The sequence below is a fragment of the Neoarius graeffei genome, chromosome 3, assembly GCF_027579695.1.
Source record: "Neoarius graeffei isolate fNeoGra1 chromosome 3, fNeoGra1.pri, whole genome shotgun sequence".
Lineage (NCBI taxonomy): Eukaryota > Metazoa > Chordata > Actinopteri > Siluriformes > Ariidae > Neoarius > Neoarius graeffei.
The window spans coordinates 7,020,071-7,036,453 of NC_083571.1; the positions used below are offsets into that span (position 1 = coordinate 7,020,071).

A 16,383-nucleotide genomic window follows, 5' to 3' on the forward strand; every position below is an offset into this window, starting at 1 on the left:
CCAGCTAGAGCTCAGCACAGCGTATTCGCGTATTCTCAATGTTTACACAGCACCGGAGCTGATACGATCTAGATTGAATACGTGGACGCTGGCGGATTCCCGTTTCCCCGCTTTTTCAGGGGGGTTAATGTAAACGGACAGTGCATCCGCGAAGAAAACGAGACAGATACGGTCTAGTGTAAACGTAGCCTGAGTTTCTGGAGCATCACATTTGTGGGGTCGATTAAATGCTCAAAATGGCCAGAAAACTGTCTTGACTATATTTTCTATACATTTTACAACTTATGGTGGTACATAAAAGTGTGACTTTTCATGGAAAACACAAAATTGTCTGGGTGACCCCAAACTTTTGAACAGTAGTGTATTTTATATATAATTTTGATTAAGTATTTTGATCAAAAGACTCCAGTATGAATTGTAAAAATAATACATAAACAAACGAACAAACAAAATTCACATAGCTCAAATGTTTCCATCAGACACTTCATGTAATATGTGAAGTTTTTAGTCAGTGTTTAGCATAATTGTTGCAGGAAGTGTTAATATACAAGCTGTTTAAACTTGAGATAGGTGGTTATGATCCTAATTCTTGATGGGATGTTATTGTTGGTCCAACATAAGCCAGTGATCATCTCCTGATGACTAGATGAACAAGAGGAACCCAAACATCTTTAGTTGTTGTGCTTCTTGTTCCGTGTTGCGATACTGCAGGTTTCAGCTTGAACATTCTGGAGAGATAGTTTGGAGTCATGTCGTTTAGTGTCTTGAACACCATCATCGAAACTTGACACTTTACTCTCAGGCCCAAGAGTACGACTCCAGACACAGTGTCCAGAGGGGTGGTTGTTGAAGACAATCTAGATCAATCATAGATGATTCATAAGTCAGATTCAGTAGTTTTTCAATTCTCTTTACATGACTTGACTAGCCCCATATAGTGCTGCAGTAGTGTGTGTGTGGTTGCACGAAGGTCTGATAGTGCAGCAGTTGGTATTTGAGTGGAAGGTACTCTTTGATCCTCCATAACAGCTCGATAGATTTGATGATGTCCTTTGCACTCTCTCAACATGTTGCTTCCAGAGGAGATTGGTGTCAATTACAACCCTAGCAGCTTTTTGGAATCACTACAGATGTATAATGATAAACTGTAGAGGTAGAGGTCATCAACGTATTTAACAAAGAACTGTCTGTAGTTCAACGACTCTCAGCTTCTTTACTTTAGCTTATGGTGGTCCTTCTAAGTAGAAGGCAACATTTCCACTCCAATCAATCAATTTCTTCTGGACCATTCTTTGCAGCATTCACGAGAACGTCAGTTTCTGAAGAGGCTGATTCTCACCATGCACCTTTTGCTGTATTGATCACAGACGAAAGCGATGGGGTTGTACAGATCTTGGTCTTGCAGTACGTCGCTCCTTGTACGATCTTATTCTTTCCTCTTCAGAACGTTGCACTTTTTCTTCCACTTTCTGAATACACGCAATCAGAGAATCTACTTTCCTAAACACAAACCAGCATGTCTTCTGGAGCAGACCCTCTGTTCAAGTTTATCCCCTCACAGTGTCAATTATTTCTCAGACCAGAGATGAGCTACAGAAAGAGACAGCTAGAAAGGTCAGGAAGGGAAGTTTTCACTGAATTTCAGAGTTTCTGTCTCTCTCTGGTGTGATTATTGAAGCAAAAAAAAAAATGACACACACAAAAAAAAGTTGACAGTGCAAACCGAATATTGAAAGAGAACCAGAAAGGAGTACGCATTTATTTTCCCTAACTTTATATATTCTATCCACAGTCACTGGATATGAGCAATAGTGCGCTCTGATTGGCTACTCTACTACAAGGATATCAGCTCATATACCATGAGTAGAGAAAAACAAATGGCGGAGCGTGTTGCTGAAGCAACTGAGGACAAAATAAAAACTCAACTCAAAAACAAAACCCCCCAAAATATAAAAAAAGCAACAAAATATGGAATTAAATGTATTTGATGGCAAGAATGGAATTTTTTTAAAAAAATTTAAGAAGTATTATAGCATTTTTCACAAATTGCTACTGTCATTTCGCCGGTTTGTTTACATTCTAAGTGGAAATTATTTTGTCTGACGTTTTGTATAAAGTTTTTATTTACTGAATTTGCAAAAAATAAAATGCCGTGTTTCTCAAAATCCAGTGAACATGGATAGAATAAAACATTTATTCCACTCAATCTCATCTTAGGCCCCGGTCACACCGCCCGAACTTTGCTGGAGCGTTCCTGGAGCGGTGAAAAAAATTCATCACCGCTCGTAACCGTTCACCACCATTTAACAAAAGTTGGCCCCCATTAAAGCAACGCCGTATACGCTCGGCCACCGCTGATGTTTCTCGAGGGGCCCTCCTACCGCTCCAAAAGTTTTGAGCTGCACAAAATATTGCGAGCGGTGAGGAGAGGGCAATTTCCCGCCCCGGCAAAGTTCACCCCCACTCCACCAACGCCCAGTCAAAGTTTGGCACCGCTAGAAGCAAGTTCGTGGACGCTTGGGTCTGCTAGGCCAACGCAGAAATCTTGAACGCTGGACCACCGCTGCTTCGCCAGCGTTGCCCGGGCGGTGATTAAACGTTGCACAAACTTCGGTGGAGCGGTTGTAAGAGTTTTACGAGCGGACACGGGGTTGCTGGAACGGTGTCGGGCGTTGAAGCAGCTATCCATGGCGGCGATGAACTTTGGTTTGGCGTTGGTATAGAGGTGTCGGAGCGGGACCAGAATTTGGCTATAAATACGGGGAGAAATGGACCAGGAGCTCATTTGGAATCGAGCTGCCGTTGAGTTCAGACCTCATCTATATCGAATTTGCTCAAAGTTACAGTAAAACTGTATCACCATGGATGCTGAGAGACTTGCTATGATTGGTGCACTAGTCCAGCAGCAGAATCAGAACCTCCTCAGATTGCAACAAGCTGTTGACAGATTTTTTGATTTGATTTGATTCGATCATAATGTAAAATGAAGTACAAAATACATTAAAATCAGGATTACACAAGAAAGCGCAAGCACTTATTTCCATTGTGGTCCCATTAAAACATGTAAAACAGCAATGGCAACGTTATGATTTGACTTAATATTGACTCACTGTACTATGTAAATGGTGAAAATAATAATAATAATAATAATAATAATAACAACAACAACCACAATAATAAAATAATAATAATAATAATAATAATAATAATAATAATAATAATAATAAATTGACTTAAATTGACTAGACTAGTAGACAATGACAATGCATTGTATAGACTAGACTGGAATTTGATTATAAAATTTGATTTCAAAAAGTATGACTAGTACCTATGGATAACAATTATAAGGTAAAATGTATATATTAATAGTAAATATTAAATGATGATTAAATAATGATAAAGATAATATAATAGCAAATAATAATAACATTAAGGAAAAGACAGCAAAAACATAATGAAAATAGAAATAATCTGACTGACAGCAAACAATAAACAAAAAATAAATATGAATGATAAAAAAGTATAAAGTAATATAAATAATAATATTAATAACAAACGTTTTTATAGATAAAAATATGATAATAAGATCAACTAAACAACAGTGAAAAAAGGGGAAAAGCTATACAGACAACAGAACAGTAATAAGAATTTTAACTAGAAAAAAAAAAGAAGTAGAAGAGAGAGAAGAAGGAGAGACAGGGTTGTGTGGGTCAGACAGTGGATACTGAGAAGGCCTGAACATGGACTGTATGACAAGCTGATGTTGGAGCTTCTATCAAAAATCTATCAGAACTTGTATCAAAACGATCCGTTCAGCTCCGTAGTCACAAGCGGTATGCCGCTAAACCAATTTTATACCCCTGCCGAGCCAAAGCCCGCATGCGCAGAATGCCGCTATACCAACGCTCGCATCACCGCTAAACCAACGCTTGCTACCGCTAAACCAACGCTAAAGCAACGCCGGCTTCAGCAGTGCACCGCTAAGCCAACGCCCGTGTTTTCGATTTTTTTCCCATTTTGTGCACGGTGACGAGCGTTGTCGAAATTCGGCCCCCCCTCCCTACCATTCAAGAAACGCTCCAGCAAAGTTCGGGCGGTGTGACCGGGGCCTTACGTGGCTTATAGACAACTTGGTGTTACGTGCCTCATAGGCTATCAGCTCAACTACGACTCGATTTCATGGAATAACTGAAGTTTGACGTAATTTATTTTGGTTGCGATTCCAGCTTTCTTGTTTGCGCTCCCTGACTTTTTGCTTGCAGTTTTGGCACAAACTTCATGTGTGGGTGGGCTGTCCAGGAATGAATTCCCACTGGGTAACTTGTGTTTGACTGACAGCTACGCTCAGCCATTCCCCGGAGGCTGTTGCGGCCATTTCCTACTCGGATTCTGGCGGACTGTTTGACGAGTGACCGATCCATTGACGGTAAACAAGGATCGAGTGGACTTCAGTGACGAGTATGATACTGAATTAATTCAACAAAGTGTAAGTACGGAACAAATGTGTTGTATGTGTTGCAGTAGTACACATTATGCAGGTGTGTTCAACGTTAGCAAGACAGCTATTATATTGGGTAGCGGAGGTAACTCTAACATTTGACTTGCCATGAAACACCTGCATAATGTGTACTACTGCAACACGTACAACACATTTGTCCCGTACTTACACTTTGTTGAATTAATTCAATATCATAGTCGTCACTGAAGTCCACTCGATCCTTGTTTACCGTCAATGGATCGGTCACTCATCAAACAGTCCGCCAAAATCCGAGTAGGAAATGGCCGCAGCAGCCTCCAGGGGAATCGCTGAGCGTAGCTGTCAGTCAAACACAAGTTAGCCAATGGGAATGCGTTCCTGGACAGCCCACCCACACGTGAAGTTTGTGCCAAAACTGCAAGCAAAAACGTGCGCAAACGGGAAAGCTGGAATCGCAACCAAAATAAATTACGTCAAACAAAACTGAGAAAGACGCGGAACAAAAATAAAAGGTTTCTGAAGAGTAATAGACTGATATTTTGCACGATTACACGAATAATTTGTTTGCCAGTCTAAAAAAAAATTTACCTTTTAAAAAAATTTGTGAATTTTGATTTATCGTTTTTGTTTGATATTTCAAAAGTATTGTATGAACATTTTGGCACAAAATTGATTCCATAGCCTAAAAGCAGAGCTCCTGATGTGTTTGAGCAAAATATTTGTAAGGGCACAAAATCCCCCTGAATAGAATAATATTATTACAGCACCATGAAAGAAACATTGAATTGTGTGTGGCGGTGTACCATAGCATCTTGGACTATCAAACTGCCCGAACTAACTAAGTAAGGAAGTAAGAGTTGTATGTAATTGGACCGTTTAGCTGAATTTCAGTTGAACACTCCTGACGTTTAATTTGATCATGGAATTATGAAATTTTTGAAGAATTAGTTCAAGTCAAAAGAGAAAAGAGGCATAATTTCTTGTTAAAAATCTTCCTTCTGCTTCTTTTGAAAACATTTCATTCAAGGCTGTTTCGCCCAAATCAAATTGCAGACCCTGTATTGTCTGACAGCGCTGCACCGCTAAATGAAGCCTTTATAGTTCATGATTGTGCTGAAACAGGGACAATAGTCGTGCTCCCTCACGCTGCACTTTTCATTCAAGATAACTCCTCGTTCTTGGGTTCTTGAGTGAAAGGCAGAGAGAGAGAGAGAGTTCTCAGGTCCTGGAGAAATGAGATTCATGGAATTCATGGAAATGCCTGGCTGTAAGGTATAAACCACACGCATATACATTTTATTTTCGGAAACACTTCTCTCTATACGAAGTCCAATTAGGAGCAATCTACAAATCACAAACATGTTTGTTTGCATGGGCATTTAACTCATTAGCATCGTCAGCATGCTTTGGTGATTGGCAGGCTTGTACAGTAGTACTTGAGTCCAACTCGTGCCCTAATTTTCAGGACTTGTGACTTGACTTGAGCACTGATGACCCGGACTTGTGCATTAACTGGATTCGGACTCGTAAACTGGAGATGAGGACTTGGTTTTTCCCCTTATTTTTTGTTTACACCTACATTAAATTTTTATACTAATTTTGTCCGAGAGAATGCACATTCACCTGTTCATACATCATGTTCAGGAACAAACTAATGTTAATGGCGCTAAAATGCCTGGAGAGAACGCCGCTAGGATTGTCCGCTTTGCTTATATAGACTTCTCATGCAGTGGGGAAAAAAAATGCACTGTTCCATATATAGAAGAACTATCGAGGAGACGACGGGGACAACCTCGAACTTCAATCGTCATTTAGCAAGACTCCACCCAGAGAAGGGAGTGGCATGCTATGTTCATTGCTCTGTTGATAGCAGGGCTTGCTGAGTGATGAACTAGCTAGTGTTAACCCTCTCTCACGTTATTTGCCTTGGTGATCGTGGGCGGGGCTTGCTGAGCGATGAACGTTAGTCCAACACAGTAGCAGAGACAGTTTCACATTAAGGCAGCAACAGACATAGTCAAATGATGCGGGTGGAGTCTTGTTCTCAGACTCGACATTAAAGAAATTTTCTTTCATGACTTGGACTTGAACACTGGGGACTCGAGACTGGACTCTGACTTGAGCTTGAGTGACTCAACAACACTGGTGACTGGTTCAACAGGTTTTATTCATTTCAGGGTCATTTTTTGTGCTTTATAAATAAAGACTGATAAATAAAACACCACAACCTTCCGATGCTTTCAAATCATCAAATCATTCCAGCCTCTCTCTCTCTCTCTCTCTCTCAATGCAATCAACTCCATCTTACTTATCCTTCCCAAAATGACCTGATTAAAGCAACGACAACATGAAGTAAATAATGAATAAAGAATGAATTGCTGATGCCGGGAGCCACGATTACGTGTAAGCTCACCAGCCTGATGCTGTGCAGCCTCATTTCCGCAGGCCGTAAGCACATAATCAAATGGGTTCTGCTTTCGCCGAGGAAATTTCACACAGCGTTAAGGATAATCCACGTCCCCGAGTTAGCCTCCCGAAAAATCATTATAATCAAATCTATTCAATCGGAACAAAAGCACACATGTTAATCATCAACTGAAATGAATTGCATCTCACTCCAGGATGGGGTGGGAGGGGGTTAGTGTCATAATTCATAATTAAAAGCAACACCAAGTGAATGGCTTGCTTTAAAAACACCTGAAGGTCAGATATGATGTTTGAGCTGCCGTCTGCTCTGAGTGGAGGGCTGGTGCTGACAGGCAGAAGATGGATTTCTTAATGGAAATGTAATGACAGGGCCGTCAGGCTCCTTGAAAAAGAGTGCAGCATTGCAGGAGCAGCACATTTCCTCGTTTCTGTCAGGGTACGGTGCATGGTAATGACTTCGGCATACAGCTAAACTAAATACTGTATCAAGTATTGAAAGTGATTGTTCGCTGACAGGCTGTCTGCGCTTTCCTGTACATAGCAGTGAATCAAGATTTTAAAACCTGCTGAACTACAGCAACTGGTCTTTTTAGAGAGCAGAATAAACTCACGGTTCTCAAAGTGGAGTCTACAGCATTTTTTTTGTGGTAGAAATCACAATCATCACAGCCTACAATTATTACAGTTGGTTTAAAATGTTGCAATTCTGATTTAGACGGTCTTACTTTAGACTTACATTAGCAAAAAACCTATGGCACGGCCATAGCCTGAAGGTTAGAGAAGCAGCCGTGGGCCCAAAGGGTCGCCGGTTCGATTCCTGGGACCAACAGGAAAAATCTGAGGGGAGTTATATCCATGAAGGTTCTCAGTCGTCCAGGTCCTAGTAAACCGTTGGTGCTAAAGAAGGCAACTGGACTTGCTTGAAATTATTATTGAAGACGTTTCACCTCTCATCCAAAAGGCTTCTTCAGTTCTGTCTGACTAGCGGGGTCAAAAAAAAAAAAAAGTTAAAGTCCCTCTCACACCAGAATCTGGTCTTCTTGGGCCATCTCCTGTCCCAGTACTAACCAACTCTTTAAGGCATACAGGTGGCTAGTCCTCTGGTAACTGCAAGAGTTTGACTTCCCTACTCGCATCTGTATTGCAGCATGCCTTCCCAGACAGTAGTAGGTACCATTTTTTATGATGGTCTTTGGTATGATCCAACCATAAGTAGAACTCACGATCTCCCGCTCGAGAGGACACGCTAACCACTAGACCAACTCAGTCATTAATAGTAGGGACTTCCAGGTATTTATTCTCTAGTGGACCAAAAGCAACCCTAAGGAGAGTCATTGAGGTCACATGGGTTGTTGACGCTCTCAGTCATCCTGTAGGTCTTAAAGTGCATATCCTGGACCAATTTCATTTTTTTTTATATGAAAGTATGCCCCTTTACACACTCATCCAGAAGGGTAATTTTGCACAAGGCCAGCTGTCTACAGCAGAAAAAAAATAAAACAAAACGTGTCCGGAAAAATCCCAAGGGAGTCTGGAGCCAGGTTCGTGACTTCACCTGCGGAACCGCCAGCAGGCTGCGAGAGCTTGTACGGTTTCAGTGCACAGCCTGTGTAGACCAAGTTTAGCAGCTAGCGATTTTGCATTGAAATATGGAATTGTCACCTGAGCGTTGGATGGAACTGCGTCTTTTTTCAGATCAAGTTGCCTTGCGAAGCCCATTTCCCACTGCAAATAGTTCTCAAAGTCGTCAGGCCTTGTGAAGTGAGCACCGCAAATAATGCTGTAGTCTGTAGCATGTAGCCAGTTTTTCCAGGTGCCTTGCACGAAGCGCTCCCATTTCTCTCTCATTGTCCGGTCTTTTGGGAAACGATGAGTACTAATCCCATTAAGATTGGTGTTGCTACACCCTCCTATGATACATCTGTTAACCATTTTAATAATTACGTGATAATGAAGAAATTTGCAGAAAACCACCAGGTCGTTTTCTTATAAACAAACCAGCGCTGACGTAGGATTCAGAAGGAGGTGTCCCGCATGCGAAGTCACGAAAATCAATGTTTGCCGGGAAATCCAAATGGCAATTTTTTTCAGAGACGGACCAATTCGCCTCAAATGGCTTGATTTCAACTGAATTTTTCTGGTATTGCGCAAGGGAAAAAAATTGCAGAGAAGGCAGAATGTGACCGATATTTGACCAAAGTTTAATATAAAATAGGAGAATTCCATTGATCTTGCTCCTGAATTTACCCGTGATATGCACTTTAAGGTCACTGGGGGCCAGGAGTGAACAGTGTTGGTAGCCTAGAGAGTCGGTGAGGAGAGTTGAGTGAATGAACAGCACTTTCCTCTTGAGCAAGGCACCTAACCCCCAACTGCTTACCAGATGCTTTAGCATTGCTGCCCACTGCTCTGTGTGTGTGTGAGTGAGAGAGAGAGTTCACTGCTTCAGATGGGTTAAATGCAGATTAGGAATTTCACTGTGCTTGAGTACATGTGACGAGGCTTCTTCGGCTTCTTCTTGTTCCTTTTACTTAAAGGTCAACTAAGTTAAAAAAAAACAAAATTCCACGGTGATCCAAATGTGTTTTCATGTATCCAGAGAGATACCTTACATTTCTGAGCATGATTTTGTGAATGTGCACTAATTGCTGGAAAGCGGTATTTCATCTGTTTTTCAGGACCCAAAGCTCCACCCTTCAAAAAATAAACTTACGAGCACGAGATAGGTCACGCGACCTCGTGACGTATGTTTCAGAATAACACGGTGGCAGTCGTTGCACCTGGACTGAAGTGCAGAAAGTAATTTAAGTTGATTTAGTTACTTACAAAGACTGAGTCCAGAGTTTTCGCCTACAGTCCCCAGCCATGCCTACTCGGTGTATAATCGCAGGTTGTGACAATACATATAAAGACGGGGTAAGCTTTCATCGCTTCCCCAAAGATGAGACCATCAAAAAATTTGCGCCAAAAATGAAGTCGTACAGATATCATGGCATCCTCAGCAGGTAAGTTCATACCTCTCGCTAATCTTAATAACTCAGAATGTTGCTGTTTTCATGCTGATAATAGATAACGTCACATTCAGTATCAATATTAACAGCATCAACAAAATCATTGTTTCTTTCCTATCATTTCTATCTCAGGATTCATTTGGCAGCACTACACTACAACGCAAGCAGTGACAGAGAGCAGGCAAGGACAAGTAAAGGGGACCTACTCTATAGTATTCGAAAACCAAAGTACAAGCCAGGAAGTGCTTCAGCTAAGCCAGTCAAAGAACCATGCAACTACTGTAAGTCAAAGGTGGAAAATGTCACGTTATGTAGGTTGTGATTTCCCCCATACATTTGTCACATATTGGCTTTGCACTGATTTGTAAAACGCTTTACCAAGTGTTACAAAACAGACAGCCCACCAAAACTAAAAGCAGTAATCTTCTTTTGAATGTTTGACACTTTTTTTAAATGTGTGTAGCCTATGTTGAGGAACTCATGGCTGATGTATCGGAGCAAGACTTTGACACTTCACCACCAGAGACGCAGCCATCACCACCACCTTTGAGCAGCGGCCATGTGTACCCCCCCAAAGAGGAGATAATCCGATGCCATCACCACCGATTTTCCAAAAAATGATTGTATTGTGCTGTATGTACACATCAGAGAAACTTTTGATGGGCAAATGTGTGTCATGTATGATCTTGTGCCTTTTTGGGTCTTTGAAAACTTTTTCAGTTCTGTTTCAACACCATACATATTTATTATTATTAAATTTTTTTTATCATTATTGCTGAGGTTATTTCAGGCAAGTGTTACTGTTGATTATGGACATATAATGTATCCACACTGGATTGGGAAGGATTGCTGTGTGAATCCTTTTCCCAGGTCTTTGGACCTCTGGTTTGTCTTTGTTATAGGGTTAACAAATGCATTAGAACAAATAAATCTGATTCAAGTATACATTCAAACGTCGTTATTTGACACATTACACCACATCTTGGAAACCTGTATATTCAGTGGATGGGAATGTCTCCCGGATCTTTGTGACTGCACAGAATGGCAGTGGACCGCGAACATGACGGCCTAGGTACTCCCAGCACCATCTAGCCAGCTGCCGATATGCAGTATGTCTGAATTTCCTGTAAATTCAATGTACTTTGTGAATTTACTTTGTGTGGTTTTATTATTATTATTATTATTATTATTTTACTACAGTAGTGATGACTTTAGCTGCAGCAATACATGAAATCTCGGCACTTTTGTTACCAATCAGAATTCTAGGGGGACAACTCGCTCATTTTCAGATGGATCCTGCCTTGCATGCCCACCATCACCGTTCGAACTACGGGGGTACTCAGGGGATCCGAGATCCCCTGAAACAGACATGAGATCCCTTGAAAACATGATTTGGGAAATGTTGGGGGGGTCTCTAAAATATTGGCAAAATGATGTTTATTGACATAGCAATCGTGTGTAACGGGAAGCATTTGCATATCCGAAGTGTTGTGGAAGATTGGTTGTTGACATGATTTCCAGTGATGCTTTGGTGCTGCTGTGGATCAGATGTGTTGAGTAGCCTGACTGTTTTTTTTTTTCTTGCGTGTGGTATCATTGTTGACGCAAGGTTGTTTTTTGAACATGCCAATGCGGACACGATTTCCCCTGATGAGTTATGACTTCAGACGCGATGCGTGTGTGGAGTCCGTGTGATATGTGCGTAAGATAGGCTTCTCATGTGCTTGGAGATCTGCGCTCTGAGACAAGCGCAAGCAACCCCCCCCCCCAAGGGAAAAAAAGGGACCCCCCGAAAATATCGGCATAGTTCGAACACTGCCCACCATACTGCTGCACATACTGGTAGTGTGCTGTCTCCAGTACCCATCTATCCAGGCAGACTGTTTGAAAGCCTGGGTGAGACGTGATGCACTCTAGTTGTGCATTCTGTTGCTCATTGTAGGCTTGTATTTTTGCAGCCACTTCGGGGATCTCTCTGCAGCACACTGATTCGACGGCAGTCGGCATTGACGCACAGGCAGAGCATGTGCACCTGTGTCACGGAATGAAAATAGTCAACCTACAAATCAGGGCGTTGAAATAACATATTTGCTACACAGGCCTACACCTTTCGTGACACAATGGAAAACAATGCACAACACAATGTGTCCCTTTTATTTCGATCCTTATCGATCATTTCCACAAAAACTGCAGGGACTTCAGGTACTTTCTGCATTGTATTCTGAAACATACGTCATCACCTGTTGTCCAATCAGAAAGGGATATTTTGTAACTTCACTAAAAATATACGATTTTGAGAAGAACAACTTTCTTGCTTTACTTCCAAGTCGGGTTTTGTGTTTTTAGGCAAGAATAAGCATATTATGAAAGTTAATTTTTTTAACTTAGTTGACCTTTAAGGTGTTCATAGGGCTACATAAGATCTGCATGCTTTAACTTTCTTAAAATTTGACAGAAAACCTGCATAAATATTCACAAAGACTCTGCCAAAGGTACTTTATCCTGGCTTGGACACATCCAGCAGATGGAAGATGGCTGAATTCCAAAAGATCTGCTTTACGGGGAGCTGTCAGAAGAGGTTAGGCCTATGGTCTATCCAAAACTTTGCTTTAAGGATGCTGTCGAGCAAGATTTCAAGAGAACGAATATTGGAATGGAAAGCTGACAGTGAAAAGCTTCTGCTCGCTCTGTCTGGTGAAGAGCTGTCTGGTAAGAAGTGCAGGAGTCAGAGGTGGAAAGAAAAACACTGGCCAAGAAGCTGAGAAGAAAATGTAAAGAAGGACAATCTGAGCTGTCTCAGTTTGTGTGTGAACTTGAGAGATCACTTCTTGGCCTTTTGGCTAAGATCAAGTGTAGTATCTGATTAGGAGTTGATGTCTGTGAACCTGATTTCCTCTGAATGGCTCAGTTGAGAGCTGAGTGGACACGTGATATGTTTTCAATGTGTTTTGTCGTAAACTCGGCCCTAGTCAAAGTCTCTCGGCAAGGAGCGCTGACTGTGAGGTCCCGCATGATCGAAACTCTCATGCAAATCGGGGAGGGGATTCCCTGCCAAGGCTACGTGCAGCATGTTAGCATGAGAGCGTGTAGCCTATGGGGAATGAATAGTGTGTTGGATTACCACAAATCCCATGTTTTGGAAAAGCGAAAATGTTGTCTTGGGCCCTTCTGGGGTGTCACCAGTCCACGTGCAAAAGTATGGAGTATGTGCGTCCAACCGTGCTGATTAGCAAGGTGAACAGACAGACAGGCAGCCTTCCTTTAGTTGTATAGATATGTTAGTGGAGGCATGGTGGTGTCGTGGTTAGCACTGTCACCTCACAGCAAGAAGGTTCTGGGTTCAAGCCCAGTGAGCAACAGGGGCCTTTCTGTGCTGAGTTTGCATGTTCTCCCCATATCTGCATGGGTTTCCTCCGGATGCTCCAGTTTCCCCACAGTCCAAAGTTAATTGGCTACTCTAAATTGCCCATAGGTGTGAATACCTGAGCTGTGTTCCATGGTTCTGGCTGCCAGTGCATGCCTTTGACTCAGCTATGTTGAGCTGCATCCTTCGTAATTCAGCTATTCAGCTGCAAGGAAGAACGATTAGCCACTCCAAATCTCAACATTGTGGTCGCGACTCCACAGTGGCCTATTGAGCCATTCCAGGAAGAAGTGTTTCACATGAACCACCATCTTACAAGACAGACGGATGCCCAAGATATTTGGTAACCCTTTCCAAAAGGTGCTCATAGAGCTCCATAAGATCTGCATGATCTCACTTTCTTACAGTAAAAACCGATGAAGAAAAATTCATAAAACTTATTTCAACAGGCATCAGCTGATATCAATTATGGCTGTGTCAATTTTTAAGTCATTTCATCACAACCCTCAAGTCAAATCGCACGAGCATGCATATCTTTGCCAAACTGTTTCCCCAAAGTTGTACAGAATGTCCATCTTTGCTCCATTACAATTTCCCTTCATTGGAACTACGAGGCCCAAACCTGTTCCAGCATGATGATTATGATGATGCCCCTGTGCATGAAGCGAGCTCCATGAAGACATGGTGTGTTGAGGTTGGAGTGGAAGAACTCGAGTGTCCTGCACAAAGCCCTGACTGAACTCAACCCTACAGAACAGCTTTGGAATAACTGGAACGCCAATTGCACAAAGACCTCCTCACCCAGTACATCAGTCCCTGATCTCTCAAATGCTCTTGTGGCTGAATGATCACAAATCCCCACAACACAACACAACAATGATAAAAGCTTATAACATGCAGTGATGCTACCTTCCTCCTCCTCCACTTCCTTCTTCTTAAAACATGAATATTTACATTTTAATTCCAGGCATACTAACAAGCACTTTGTTGGTTTGCAGGAGATGGTCCTTTATCACAGCTCTGAGTCTCCAGTAAGGGCAAGGTCATTTACTTTAGCCTGAGGCCAGAATGCAGCACATTCACAGAGATCAAGGCACGAAGAATTTTGGGGCTCTCGCACCTCCGAAATCAAGAATTTGCGCTGTTTTAATGAATACAAAAGGTTTTGTTCAAGGATATTCTGCTGTAGTGCTAGATATTATAAAAACAACTTGACTCAGTGTGTATTTATCAACAGCCAAGGGGTGAATAATGTACCAGTTGGAGTCAGAAGTTTACATACAGGGACATGAATATCATGGTAATATTGGGCTTTCAAGGATTTTTTCTTTCTGAACTGTTCGTTTTCTGTGTATTTTGGGTTTTCTGAAACCAACTCAGGTTCAAAATTATACATACAGCCAACTAATATTTGGATAAAATGTCCCTTAGCGAGTTTTTTTCTTTCTTTCTGGTCACCATCAAGCAGCTTCTGTCAGAATTCTGGTTGGATATTAGTCCACTCTTCTTGCCAGAATTTATAGAGTTCACTTCAATGTGTTGAGGTCAGGACTTGTTTTAAGCTGAATGTTATCCTCATTTATCCTCCACAACCAGCTCTGATGTGCGTTTGGGGTCATTGTCAGGTTGGAACACCCAGTTGTGTCGAAGTTTCTGATGGTTTGAGGTTACGCTGAAGAATTCTGAGGCTCTTCATTATTCCATCCACTTCGTTCAAGGTACCAGTTCCGCTGGCAGCTAAACAGCCCCCGAGCATGATGATACTACCACCACTGTGCTTCACAGTTGGTCCAGTGTTCCTCTGGTCACTGTGGCCAAACAATTCAATCTTTGTCTCATCTGACCACAAAACTGTCTTCCAGAAGACTTTTTCTTTATCCATGTGGTCAGCTGGAAACTTTATTCAAGCTTGAAGGTGTTGATTTTGGAGCAAGAGCTGCTTTCTTGGATGGCAGCCTTTCAGTCCATGGTGATGTAAATTTCATTTGACGATAGACAGTGTTCCAGAAGCTTCCAGTTCATGCCAGGCCTGTACCTTGGGGGTTCTTGGGTTGTTTCTGATCATCTGAACCAAGTTCCTCTCAGTTGAGAGGGACAGTTTGGGTCTTCCAGCAAAGTGGCTTGGCAAAGTGGTGACACTCAATCCAACTGTTTGAATTGATGATCTTGTAATCTGCACTTGTTGATAAACAGCTCCAAGAGACATTCCTGAGCATGTAAATCTATGATCCTCTTTCTCAGATCTGCACTGAGCTCCTTGGAATTTTTCCACTGTACTGTGTGTTGGTCAAACCAATGAGTTGAGGGTCAATCAAACCCTTTTTGTGTTGTGCACTGAGAAGCTATCAGCTGTAGTCAATCATCACTAACAGGAAGTGACCTTGGCTTTAGCAAGTTGAGACATTTTGGAACTTTCAGCAGCACAGTTTTTGACCCTGTGATGATTTCAGAAAGCTCAAAAGAAAACCTGTGCACCACATTCGTGGTGTTTTCTCTATGAAAGGTTACAGTCATTATGCTACAGAAAGAGAACAGTTAAGAAAGAAGAAATCATTGAAAGCCCAATATTACCATGATCTTCATATCCATGTCTGTGCATGTAAACTTTTGATTTTCCATGTCCCAGACGTAGCTCGTACGAAAAATACGAGTGGTGCCTTTCCCAATAAAACACTCGTGGTCTATATAATATATGACATTTTTAAAAGCCTTCTCCCCGAAGTGTGAACTTGGTAGAAGTGAATTGTTTTTCCTTCAATTTAAATGCAAATATCCTCAAAGGAAGTAAACTCTCTCAGCATTCTCCGCTTCATTTCAAAGCCCATGAGCCGAGGTACAGAGCTGAAATCATAAGAATTGCTCTACGTTCAGTTCCTTACAGTCTGGCATTGTACATTACCCGACCTTACTAATATGATTACATAATATACTACCTGTGTTTACAGAAGCGCATTAACTGCTAATCAAATAACATCCATCACGCTTTCATTAGTTACCCAAGATGTTTTTAAGCAGTGCGATTATGAGGATCATACTGGTGCAAACCTCAAGTCACTCTCAAGTAGGGTGTGCTTCCTGATCTCAAACCAATTTCAAACCAATGT

The 16,383-nt window shown here is 41.7% G+C and overlaps 1 protein-coding gene and 1 pseudogene across 5 annotated transcripts in view; one reads left to right on the forward strand and one right to left on the reverse strand.

The window, feature by feature from the left end:
• Positions 1-16,383, reverse strand: part of rgs6 (regulator of G protein signaling 6) — a 239,399-nt gene that overhangs the window by 62,254 nt on the left and 160,762 nt on the right. The gene's annotated exons all lie outside the window — the stretch shown is intronic.
• On the forward strand, positions 12,736-12,877 carry LOC132883932 (U2 spliceosomal RNA; annotated as a pseudogene).